At 58.8% G+C, this 12,710-nt stretch overlaps 1 protein-coding gene across 7 annotated transcripts in view; it reads left to right on the top strand.

The window, feature by feature from the left end:
* Positions 1-36: 36 nt before the first annotated feature.
* Agpat3 (1-acylglycerol-3-phosphate O-acyltransferase 3) overlaps positions 37-12,710 on the top strand; it is a 70,553-nt gene continuing 57,879 nt past the window's right edge. For 3 of the 7 annotated variants that reach the window (XM_078044735.1, XM_078044743.1, XM_078044744.1), the window contains exon 1: positions 37-191. The gene's annotated coding sequence lies outside the window, so the exon portion shown is untranslated. Of the gene's footprint in view, positions 192-3,162; positions 3,186-10,331; positions 10,518-12,710 lie in introns of those variants that run through there. The other 4 variants (XM_078044745.1, XM_078044740.1, XM_078044737.1 and 1 more) reach the window with 4 other exon arrangements.

Below are 12,710 nucleotides of genomic sequence, written 5' to 3' on the forward strand. Positions count from 1 at the left end.
GCTCGTCGCGCACAGGAAGTGGCGGCGCGGCGAGGGCGGAGGGCGGCGGGCGGGGCCGCGATGGGGGCCGGGGGCGGCGGGCGCCGCACTCGCTGAGGCCCGACGCAGGGCCGGCCGGGCCCAGGCCGAGAGCGCAGCGGCCAGCGCGGCCGCGAGCGACCCGGACCGCGACGAGCAGGCGGCGGCTGCAGGTGAGCGGCGGCCCCCGCCCGGGGTCGCCCCCGCCGCCCGAGGTCGGGCGTCCGGGGCCTGCGCCGCTGCGGGCCCGAGAGAACGGGGCGGCGGGTCCCCGCGGTCCCGGGCCTCCGGGCCTCCCGGGCAGCCGGTCCCGCTCGAGGCCCGGCCTCCTCCCGGCCGCCCGCCTCGGGCCCAGGGGCCTCGGCCCGGGAAGGGGCGCCCCCAGAGGGGCCGGCGGCGGGGGGCGACGCGAGCTCCGGCGGGGCCTGGGCCCCCTCTCCCGCGGGACCGCGCTCGGGACCCTCGGGCCTCCAAGGGGGACGCGACGCGCGCGCCCCCTGCCTGATTTCGGGGCGCGGGATCCGGGACCCCGCAGAGCGCCCCGGCCCAGCCGCCGGCTGTGGGCTCGTTTCACTTCTTGCTGGCTCAGGCCGAGAGGGAGGGCTGCAGGTGGGACCGCCAGGCCGGTGACGCGTGCCCAGGGTTCCGATGTGACTTTGGCGTGGAGACCTCGGGCTGGCTGCGAGCCTCCGCCGGTCCAGTCAGGTGATGGGGTCGGTCGATAGCCAGAGAGCCTTTGGGGAGGAAAACACCTCCATCCCAGGGCCACGGAAAGGCCCTTGGAGCAGTGGACCCAGGGTACTTAGGAAAGGAGAATCACTAGCAGCTAGGCTGCACTGAGAAAAATGTAGGTTTTTTTTTTTTTTTTTTTTTTTTTTTTTTTAACTTTGAGAGAAGTTTAGTGAAATAGAGAAAATGATTCTTACCAGTGGCCTCTCTGAAAAAAAAAAATAAATCCAGTATTTAAAGTCTTGTCTAAGAGAATAATGCAGCAATTGGGTTATTTTCCTGGGAAATATTAAGGTCTTATGAGAGAGAACCGTGTGCAGTGCTGTCCCAGGCAGAATGGGATAAGGGCCACCATGTTAAAAAAGAAAACCGTCCCAGAGAGCCAGGATACAGGGGTCCCTTGGCTGGCCAGGTGCTGGCGGGGAAGGCAGGGGACCCACACTGTCGAAACTAAAAGGGAGTCTCCTGTTTACACTGCGGCTCATTTGGGGATTGCTGATCCATGTTTCCCCAGTTGGCAAGCCTTGGAGGGGCCTCGGTGGGGTCTGAGGATGGCTTTGGTCCTTTCCTTATGGCCACCCACCCCAGTTTAGGAGTCAGTCCTGCGCTCACCCTGTATCCACTTTCCCTGCCTCTCAGGAAGCGCCTTGGTTACATTGTTTCTGAACACTGCTACTTGGCATGATGGGAACAGAGTCTCTTCTGGCCTTGGAAGAGGCCTCCAGGAGTGATCCCCCTGCGGCCGGCTGTCCCGCTGTGGGCCACCTGGGCTCATCTGCAGCCTGTCCACCGCCGGAGGTCTCCATCTTGGCAGGACCTGAGAAGTGTGTCAGATCTGGTTGAAGACAGCCAGGTGATGAAGGCTGACATGATGTGGGGACTGTGGCAGTGCCGCCTGGCCCCAGACTGGCCCCTACCAGAGGCCCCCCCTGGCCAGGATGTACCCTGTGCTGACAGGTCTATGTGCCAGGGCTGGGGCGGCCAGTGGGAAATGACAGTTTTGTTTTTGATAAGTGGCCTGTTCAGTCGAAGTCGTGTCTGCTGCCCATGCTGTCACTGCACATGCTGACACGCAGGTGCCTGCCCTCCACGTGTGCTGTGGCTGGCACTGGGGGGTGCCACACAGTGGTCTGAAGAAAGAGAGGGCCAGTTACTTGCCCACCATCATGTCATAGATGGGCACAGCCAGAATTTGAAGATCCTGGGGACGCCCAGTCCTCAGACCCACCAAACTTCATCTCTGTTGGAATCGGAGGTGGAGGAGGTATGGAGGTCGGTTTGTAAACGGGGGAAACGAGGTGTTGGAGAAGAGCCAAAGTCACTGGCTTTTTGGAGCAGAGAGAAGGACAGTCACTGGCCCAGTCCCATATGGTCCTTTCCTAGGCTCCCGGCCTTGCTCAGCTCCCACTGTACTTCCCAGGGGTGCAGCCCTTGGGGCCACATGTCCACCCTAGTCACCATCAAATCCACCTCTGGCCAAGGCTTAGCCTCTCCTCCCCACACTCCTCTTCCCCCCTTGGCCTGTCAGAATCTCTGTCTTGATTTTCCTGTCACAAGTTGGGCAGGCTGGTATTTAAAGAGCCAAGCGCGGGCCACATCTGTTTCCTCTGTGCTGACTTGTGTGATGCGGGATCCCCACAACTTAGTCTTCCCATCGTCTGCGTGGCCGTTCGGTTGGACTGAATTTTATGAAACAAAACAATTTCTCAGAAATTTTGTGGGGTTTGCTTTAGTTAACCAGAGTTTGGGGGTTTACATGAGCTGTTCTAGGTCATGAAGCAAAGCGCCCGTGACAGTCTGTTATTCCTAAAGCCACTTCATGGTGTTGAGGATTATTCTGAACTACTAATTTCAAAATGCTGCACTTAGTCACTGTTCTCATGGGTCACCTCCAGGTAGTCTCCCCTGGTGATTTAGAAGAATCTGCCATGTTTTGATTATCTTTGCAAAACAAGGTATGGAGTTCACACTGATGACACAGGTTGGGTCTGGCTGAGTTGTGGGGACAGAGAATCAGGTTGATGGTGATGAGAGGGCAGTGGGCACTGTGCCCCATCGCCACACTGCCCGTGTTGTGTGGAAGGGCTGCAGAAAGGGCACGTGCAGTGGCAAGCAGGGGCAGCTCGAGGGCCACGGGGATGCGGTGGCAGGCTCCTGCTGGAGAACTTGTGTCACCTGGGGCCAGGAGCTGGAGCCAGTGCCCCTGTGCCAGCATGCGTGCATCAGTGATGGAGACTGTCCCTGTTGCTTTAAAAGTGGGTGGGGAGCGAAATCCATGATAAACGGCCACGGCGAGGAGCTACTAAGCGCACAGCACTTGGAAGCTGTTGCAAGGCCACGCTGTGCCCACCCTGCTGCTCACGTGCTGCTGCTGTCCCTGCCACGTCCAGCCACAGCTCCAGGCAGGACAGTTCTTGGGCTCTTCTTCGCAACATTTTGTAAGTGTTTACTGATATTAAATCTGCCCCTGCTTGATAGCTTGCTCTGTTTATTGTTCTGGGGGGGCTCCAGGGTCGCACCGCTGCGAGCTGCTTTACGTGCCTGTTGTTTTAAGTCTCAAGCCCACAAGGAGAGTGGTGCTGCCCCGTGTCTGATGAAGAGACTGAGGTGGGGAGGCCTGGGCAGCATTGCCCAGTCTGATGGAACTGGACTTCAGAGGTGACTTTTCTTCCCACCCGCCTTGATGCTCCAAAAACTCAATATATGAAAACCCACTTTTCTAAACCAAGGAACTAAGTGATTGGCTCGATACCTATATTGCTCTTAAGATTTTTGACTTGTAGGAGGCTGTGCTTGCCAGACAGCGGCTCAGAAATTCCATCCAAAACAAGAGAACGGCCATGTGCTGAGTGTGATGCTGGATGGGGGGTAGGGGGGGCAGCCCCAGTCGTGCGCACAACTCGGGGCACGCTGAACACGGAACGCAGGGGCTGAAGAGCTGCTGGTGACTTTTTTGGCAAGGGGGTGGCTGGGGACTGAATCCCGGGCTCCACCCTTGCTGGGCAAGTTCACTACCACTGCGCTTCACCCCAGCCTTTTGAATTTTGAGACAGGGTCTTGCCAAGTTGTCAGGTTGTCCTGAATGCCAGGCCTCCTGTCTCGGTGTGCAGTGTGGTGGGGACGACAGGCCTGCCCCATGGTGCTGGGCCATGGGCTGATGCTCAGGGCCGGCTTCCCAAGGATTGCTTTCTGATTTCAGCTGCTGTCCTGGTGTGGCTGGAGTCGCCGAGTGAGAGCGTGTCCCTCTTCCTAGGGAGGTGCACAGAGCTGTTCTTGCAGAGAAGTTTGCGGTGGGGCTACCTTTGAGTTTGGTCTGGTAGGGGTGATTTGTGCCAGAGGAGACGGAAATCAGATTGTGAGGGGACGACCACTCAGTTAGGTTGTGTGGGGAGCAGGTGCCGGGGTGAAGCTCAGCCTGCGAGAGAGGTTTGCTGGGGTAGCTCTGGAGGCTGGAGGGAGGGGCAGGAGCGGCCGTGGAGGAGGCTGGAGGGCCGTGGCTCTAGAGCAGCTCTGAGGAAGGGCCGGCCAGCGCAGGACAGAGCCCCTCACCTCCCTCAGGATGCTCCATGTCCGTGCCCCCTTGAGTTGCCCCTGCAGAGGTCCTGGGGTGCTGCAGTGAGCTCTTAGCTCCCCTGGGGTCACTCTCCCTGCCCCCTTGCAGCAGCTCTGTGGCCGAGAGCAGGAAAGCCCCTGGCTCTGGGTGGCTGACTTGAATACCTTTGATAATCCACAAAGATGGAAACACACAATCTCACGTGTGAGCCAGAAGTGATGGGCAGTATTTTGGTTCAGCTTTAGAAGTAACCTGGGGCTGAACCCCCGCTGGGCAGCTTTGCTGGGACCAGCAGGCAGCTGGCACGTGGGGATGCTTGCCAGGTAGGAGCAGTGCTGCCCGGTGGACCCTGGAGTCCAGAGCGCACTTTCCAGCAGAGGGCGCTGCCTTCTGATTCCCACCATGGGGCAGGTGTGCTGCGGCTCACTTGGGTCTTGCTCCCGGCTGGTGGTTTCATTTTCCTGGAACCCCATTGTACCTTTTAATTTTTTTCTTTGAGTTTTATTGAGTTATTGGTTACAGAGCGTTCCTTTTTGATGAACGAAGTTACTAAATATCACGGAGACTAGGCAGGAAGGTCAGGGGAAGGGCGGTAGGCAAGGGCAAACGGGGTGTGTGGCCCAGGCTGCTCCAAGGGCCTGGCTTGCCTGACCACCACCACTGACCTCAGCCACATGTGGCCTGGCAGAACCAGGACCAGATTTACCATGTCAGTGTTCTTCCAAAAGAAGTCAGAAATCCGGATTTTCCTGCAAGTTGTTTATTTTTAACACGAATGTGCAAAATCAACAATGTTGCTGTCTGATTAGGCCCTAGGCCACAGTCTTTACAACTTCCGGTCTACAGTGTTTGTTTATTTCTTGAAATGAAGAGCTGAGCTAATTAAATGAGGACAAAATGGGCACTTCCAAAACACATGCAAGGGAGACAGGAAGTGAATAGCAGAACTAAACATTTTCTGTGTATGTGAAAGCCGAGAGTTGTCCACCCTGCCTCAGGCATGGCTGCTGGGCACAGGGCTCCTGTGATGGTCGGAGAAGTGGGCAGGAAGTGGGCAGAAGCTGGGGAGCCCGGTGGATGCCACATCACTCAGGGGACTTGGTGAGAGTTCTGTGGAGGTCAGGTCAGTAAAGGGACATCTCCAGCGCAGTGTGGGTCACTGGAGGCCTGACTCCGGGGGCACACGTGAAGAGTCCTCCAGCGAGTGGCCAGTACTCTGGCCTCGAGGTGGCTTTCAAGAGTGACTGTGCTGGATCATGCCCCAGCGTACACTCTGGGTGCCCACGCTGGGCTCCTTCCTGCACACAGGGCGGTCAGAGTGCTGCTGCTGGCCTTGGCCGCCCTCCCTGCTCAGGAGCTGGGAGTCCGTGTGTTCGCCGGCCACCGTGTTTTCTCTGTGGCCGTGTGCTCACGTCCGTTCCCTGCTCGTCAGGTGGTCGTTTCCCTCGGCGTCCTTTTCATCTGGCCTCTGTGCCGTGCCCCCTGTCGACTCGGCTCCCCTGGGCTCCTTTCCGGGCAGGCCTTCCGCTGGCTTAGCCTTGTTTTTACAACTTATTCACCTCTTATTCGGGGGCATTGCCTCCCTGTGCTGCTTAAGAAGGTCCTTCTGCGCCCAGGCACACGTGCGTTCTCGTTCTCTTGTGAACTGTGAGGTCCCTTGGCAGTCCCTGGACCCTCGGTCCCTGCAGAGTGGCTGTGTCTTGGCAGCCGTCCTGTGAGCCCGCGATGCTCCGCCTGCGCGCCCTGTCCCCGGGTCCCCAGCGCACTCGTGAGTTCTGTTGCTTTTGTGAATCGTGTTTTTGAGATGCCTGGCTCCTCGAGGTGCTGCAGAGGGATGCGGTTGACTTGGGGTACTGATCCAGCAGCCGGCGACCCGACCGTTGCTGATGGTCGGTTTGGAACCTTCTGCGCAGAGAGCCACAGCCTCTGGGAGTGGCCGAGGTCTGTTTCCTCCGGTGGCTTCAGCAGCCTCCTTTCTGCTTTGCTGCCCGGGCGGAGCGCAGTGGGGCACCCCCATCTCGTCCTGACCTAGAGAGTGTTCCAGGCTCCCCTTCTGGGGTCGGTACAGACACAGTGGCTGCCTGGTTCTGACCCGTTGCTCCTCCTCAGAACATGGAGAGTGCGGATAAACTGTGGCAAAGCACAAAGGTACGAAGGTGAAAGGCTTCCCCCACCAGGTGCCTCAGGAGGCGCCGGCCCAGGGAGGTCACGTGGCTGAGCGCTGGCCACACTGTGGGCAGTGGAATGCTGGTGCAGGTGTGGTATGGCTGCCACACCTGTGCAGCCACCGTGGGGGCCTCAGACTGCAGGGCGGCTGTGTCCCACAGAGGTGTGCACCTACTGTGCGCCTCTCAGGAGCCAGGTGCTGAAGTGCCTGCAGCAGGTTTATTATTACAGCGACCCCAGGAGAGCCCCAAATGCCTGTTTTCAAGTGAAATGAGAGAACAGCTCTGGCACCCAGTAATCCACTGCCTGTGGTCAGTGGTGGCCCAAAGATATTAAATAGCCCAGAATGAACACTTCCTAAGTTTGAAGTGTCACCCCATTCTGCGTGCCTAGTGAACTCTGACCCCTCCCTGCCCCATCCTACGTGGGACGAGAAGCGCTCCTTTGTCTAGCCTGTCCCTACTGTGCGCTGCCTGCTGGCGAGATGCTCAGTATTCTCTTGGTTACCAGATCCACTGTCTGGGTATCAGCACTGTGATCAAGTGACCCCCAGTGACCTGATGGTGGACACGTTAAGGAGGCGCTGGGCATAAACACAGAAGGACAGGTGGACTCTGGAGAGACGGGGCGATGCTGCAGGACCTCAGGAAGCCCCGCATCTGCATCAGGGCAGCACTCCTCACAGACACCCGAGGATGAGGGGCACTACCGCATTCACGCGGGGGAGAAGCAGCTCCGGACCTGCTGGTCACTCTCCCGAGGATGGTGGCCAGCCATGGGAAGCCAGAGTGCGCCATTATGTCCACGTGAGGTGCCAGCAGGGCGCGTGGGGCACTGGCACCCCTGGGGCACTCCAGCGCTCCTCCTGGTGCTAGCGCTCCTGAGTCTGGGCACCTTCAGCCTTGGGGGAAGTGGGATCAGGAGAGTCGCAGGAGGCGGGCGGCGGGGTCCAGCACATACCGGGGGACGCCAGCTGTGCCTGAGCAGGGGCTCAGAACAGCGGCACCTCCAGCCCGCAGGTCACGGCCATGTCTCAGGTGACGCCAGTGCTGGTGCCACACCACTTCTGCTGGGAATATTGCTGGCTTGGCCGCCCTCAGGCGGAGGGAGGAGGTGACAAGGCTGTCCCTTGGCCGTGGGCTTCTCTGAAGCCCTGGTTTCTTGGCACATGGACTGCGGTTCCTCCCTTTCTGCCCTCCCTCTGTAAGCGACAGGCAGTCCCCCCCCTTCCTGAAGCTTTGGCCCCTTCTCCTTTCTTGTCAGACGGGGCGTACTTGTTCCGTCATTGTCACAAGGAGCCACCTGGGCTCTCCGTTCTCCCTGTGTCTGCTTCTGTGATATTTCCTCCTCCCTGGGGCTTATCCAGGGTGCTCTTCCAAGGCTGTTTTGGGTGCAAGCTCCTTTGTGATGTTCTCCAGGCTTACTTGCTTGGCGCGGGTTCCCTGGAGACTCGGGGCTGTGCGGTCCTGCTGTGCGGGGCTGGGCATCTGAGCTCGGGTTTCCATTGTTCAGTTCTGAGTGCTGAAGAGTTTGCCTGACTCTCCCCGACCCCCGAGTTTCGCAGCGGGGCTGGCTCTGGCTCTCCCAGGGCTCCACGTGGGCTGTGTCGCCCTGGGCCCCGTCCTGGGCTCTGGCCTCCTGCCTCGTGGGGCAGGGCTGCACCCTGCGTCCTCCCAGGTCTGCCACAGGTGCCACTCTGCTGCGGGCTCCTGAGCTCCCCGGGGTGCGAGTGTGGCCCTCTGCCCACGACGTCCCAGCCATCACGCCCCAGGCCTCTAGTCTTTTCTCTGCTGCCTTCTGGGTTCTTTGTTCAGCTTTGTCTCGTCTAATTTAATCAGTTTTTAAAAGCAATTTATTTCAGGGATTATACTTTTCATTCCTAAAAGTTCTCTGGCACTATTTAATAATGATACAAGTGGAATGGCAGAATCTGAGCTTCTTTCTTTCTCTTGCTGTGGTGGGGATGGAACCCGCGGCCTCGTGTGTGCCAAGCAAGGGAGCAAGCGCTCTACCCTGTGTTCCTCCGGCCTCCACCCTTCATGCTGCTGCCCGTCGCTCAGCCTCGTCCATGTGCCTGTGGTCCTGGGTTTTGGGCAGCTTCAGGTCAGGAGCGGGACTGATCTGAAATCACTTCAGGGTAATTTCCTGCACTCGGAGGGGACCTGTGAAGATGTCACTCACCAGGAAGGAAAAGGACCCCCACAGAACTCGAGTGTGGAGGTTGCTGGTGGTGGGCGTGAAGCTCTCCGAGTCCAGGTGGATGAGCAGGACTGGACAGGTGAAGGGACAGTGGACTTGAGTGACAGGATGCTGGGGAACCTTGTCCTGGTGGCAGCTGCTTCGCAGAGGCAGAGGGCAAGGTCCGGGCCCTTCCACTGGAGCACCTCCCGTCCATCATCCCCCAGGCTTTGAACCAATTTGGGACACACTTTCAAAACTGAAGCCCTGGTGTCCTGAACTTCCCTGTCACTGTCCGACTGCAGATGGAGAAGGGGCCGTCACTATCCTGTCAGGGCCCTGTGCCTGGGACCCCCAGCGGTGCCCGGGAGCGTGGCGTTAGAGGGTGACTTCTGAAGGAGGCTGACTAATGGTGAGCCAGGAGCGGGGTTTGTAGAAGGTGGAGCCTCTCAGCCCAGCAGAGTTTGAAAGCAGGAATTAAGTGTAAAGGGAAGGCTGCTGGCCCGGCGCCTCTCCTGGGCCGTCCCCCAGACCCACTTCTCCCATCTTCGTGTCTCTATGGCTGTCTGACCCCTCCTCTATCCACAGCCCTGGCCCAGCTTCACCCCTCACCTGCAGCACCCAGGGGTGCCCACCAAGTCCCCTGTGCTGTACAGGAGGCCGCGACTCAGAGGTCCAGATGTTGGGAGCTCCATGTGGCTCCTCTTCACGCTCCCTGCTCCCCACCTCCAGCCTTCAGACTTCTACGCCAGATGGCCTCCTCTGACAGCCTTCCTGTCTTCCCTCCCCCTGTTACCCAGCCAGTCCCCCTTCCAGAGTCTGAGTCAGGTGTGCACACACGCAGGCTGCACCACTGCTCACGTGCTGTCTCTGCACCTGAGTCAGGTGTGCGCCCACGCAGGCTGCACCACGGCTTGCATGCTGTCTCTGCACCTGAGTCAGGTGTGCACACACGCAGGCTGCACTACAGCTCGCATGCTGTCTCTGCACCTGAGTCAGGTATGTGCACACGCAGGCTGCACTACAGCTCGCATGCTGTCTCTGCACCTGAGTCAGGTATGTGCACACGCAGGCTGCACTACAGCTCGCATGCTGTCTCTGCACCTGAGTCAGGTATGTGCACACACAGGCTGCACTACAGCTCGCATGCTGTCTCTGCACCTGAGTCAGGTGTGCGCCCACGCAGGCTGCACCACGGCTCGCATGCTGTCTCCGCACCTGAGTCAGGTGTGCGCCCACGCAGGCTGCACTACAGCTCGCATGCTGTCTCTGCACCTGAGTCAGGTATGTGCACATGCAGGCTGCACCACGGCACACGCGCTGTCTCTGCAGTCCACTTGGTTTTCTTCTTGCTTTTTCTAGCGCTGGGGATTGGACTTGGGGCACAAGCACACTAGACAAGTGCTCTCCACTGAGCTGTGCCTGGCCTCTGCAGCCCACTTCTTCCAGTGACTTTCCCTACTGCCCTTGTCCCTGGGTAGGACTGGGGGGCTGTGCTTGGCTCTGTGGCATGGCCGTGGGGGTATGGCACCCATGGTGAGCACTGGAGCTGTTCCACCTCCCTGCTTCAGCAGGTAGGAACCCTGGCATGGCTCTCCTGGGGTTAACAGGCAGGCTGTGGAGACAGAGTCCACATTTTGGACTTTAGATTCAAGTTGCCAGCTGTCAGGGCACACCTGTTCCACTCACACCAGGAGCTTTTGGAGAACGGCAGGGATGCAGGTGCTCGACAGACTGACATTTCCACTCGTTTCCTGGGCCTGAAAGCCAGTGTGCTGATCTCGCACAGCCATGGGCTCCCATCATGAAACCGCAGCCGCCTCGCTGGTGCTGTTCCCGATGTGTGAAGTTGGGCACTGAGAACGGGTAGCAGGTAACTGGTCAGCCGTGCTGCACACAGGCCTGGTCTCCCCTTGGGCTCGAGGCTGGATCTGGGTAGTGCTCACTGCAGCCTCAGCTCCAGCTCCGTGCTCCCCAGCAGCGTCAGGGTTGGAGGGAGCCCGTGTGTGCAAGGCCTGCATGTGAGCCCTGACTGGGCTGCCCGGGACCTGTCACAAGTACCTCACCGAGAAAGTCCCTGGGTCTCGTGGCCACAGTGCCCTCGCTGTCTGGCTCTCCTGTTGAAACTGGTCTTGAACATGAGGATCCCGTCCTTGTTCCCCGTGTTGAAGATCAGGCATCCGAGAAACACTGAGACAAGGAAACAAGTTTTGCTTAAAGGGGAGAGGGGGTCCAGAGCTGGGAGTGGGGTGTCCTGCCCCTTTCATAGATTTCAGCCCTACGTGACCAAAGGGCAGGAAGACAGCCTTCCAGGGGGTGATTGCTTGAGGTGGGAAGGGATCCTTCCCCTCAATGGAGGCTGTTAGCAACCAGGTGGTGGGGACGGACGTGCCGTCTACCCATCTCCTTGTCCTGTCCTTTGCCCTTCTCACTGTCTCCTTCTTCCTCCCGGTGTTCTCCCAGGGTGGCCTCATCAGCCCCTGTCCTGTTCCTGTTCTCGTTCCTGGCCCCAGAGCAAGGACTCACCCTGTGTTTCCCGGGTGTGCCGGGAGGTCGGGAAGCTTGCTGGGGTGGCTCCCCCCTCCCTCACCTTGTCTCCACAGACCTGCTGTTGGTCTGTGCTGGCCTCAGGGCTCCTGGGCCCGAGTCCTCCCGTGCCCGGCAGGCTGAGGGCAGCCTCCAAGCCCCCCACTGGGGCAGCGGGACGCTGCCACTGCCAAGCCTCCCTCGCCGTCCACCTGCGGGCCCTCCCCGGGCTGCTTCCTGCAGAGCAGAGACAAGGGCGTTTGCGGGGCATGTGGCTGATGCCGTGAGTCCCTCGAGTCATTTTGGAGTCTGTCTTCATGGGCAGGCATTGCCACACTCAGAGCAGGGGAATTCCTGTCCTCAGGGAATGCGGGTGAGGATGGGTGGCGCGGACGCCCGGAGCCTTGTGGAAAATACGCCAGACATCTGTAACGCCTCGATGGTGGCGCAGGTTTCGGAGACCTGGCCCATCATTCCCTCTGCTGCATCTACCCGAGCCCCGTGGCCTCCTGGGCTGGCAGGCAGTGGGCAGGGACGGCGAGGCGACCTGGATTCCCATCAGCTGGACACTGCGTGGAACGGGGGCCAGATGGAGTGGAGTGCGCTGTCCGCCCAGCCTGGTGGTCTTCCTGACACGAGAAGGGGAGAGAGGATAAACATAACTTTAGAAAGAAAAGAAACTTGGAAAGGAAATGATAAGTACTAACTGTTCTCACTTTTCATCCATCACTTACTTATTCCAGAGAGGAATCCATTTCTTCCTGATTTTCTGGAAGAGAAACAAATGAGAAGTATTTAATACTGTCATATTTTTATTGCGCACCGTGTGGTTTTGTGGTATTTTGGGGGAATGGCGTGTCTTCTCTTTTTAGTTAAGAAATACTGTAAGATGTGAAAATACATATATAAAGTATGGGACCCCCGAGCCTCCCATCTAGTGGAGGAATGGCCATGTGGATACGTTGGATCGGAACCTTGTGGAATTCTTCCCACGTCAGTGGCTGGGGGAGGCGCCCACTGTCCCTGCACACAAGCTGAGCCACAGGGCTCTTGAGCCACTGGACCAGAGGCTGGTGGGGGCTGAGGGCACTCAGGGTGCCACCACACCTGGCACCTTTTTTTCCCCTTTTTTACGTGGGAGGGAACCTAGGGCCTCATGCCTGCTAAGCGTGCACCGAGCGTGGCAAAGGGCAGACGTCACTCCCTGTATTTCTGAATTTCTTAGCACAGGAACGTCAGAGGCTGACCAGGCCATGTGTTTGCTCTCTGGAGGGCCCTGATGGCCTGTAGTCCCCAGACACTGGGGAGTGAGGCAGGAGGATCGCAAGTTCAAGGCCAGCCTCAGTAACTTAGCAAGACCTGTCTCAAAGTAAAAAAGGCTGGGGACATGGCTCAGTGGTCGAGTGCCCCAGTGGGGAGGTACGAGCAAAAAAAACGCTGCTGTAACATGCAGCTGTGACGCCACGGGCATTGTGTCTTCTCCCCTCCTGGCTGGGAGGCCAGCCTGGCCAGGGGACATGTGCGCACATGTCCCTGGGCC

The sequence above is a fragment of the Ictidomys tridecemlineatus genome, chromosome 3 (assembly GCF_052094955.1).
Source record: "Ictidomys tridecemlineatus isolate mIctTri1 chromosome 3, mIctTri1.hap1, whole genome shotgun sequence".
Classification (NCBI taxonomy): domain Eukaryota; kingdom Metazoa; phylum Chordata; class Mammalia; order Rodentia; family Sciuridae; genus Ictidomys; species Ictidomys tridecemlineatus.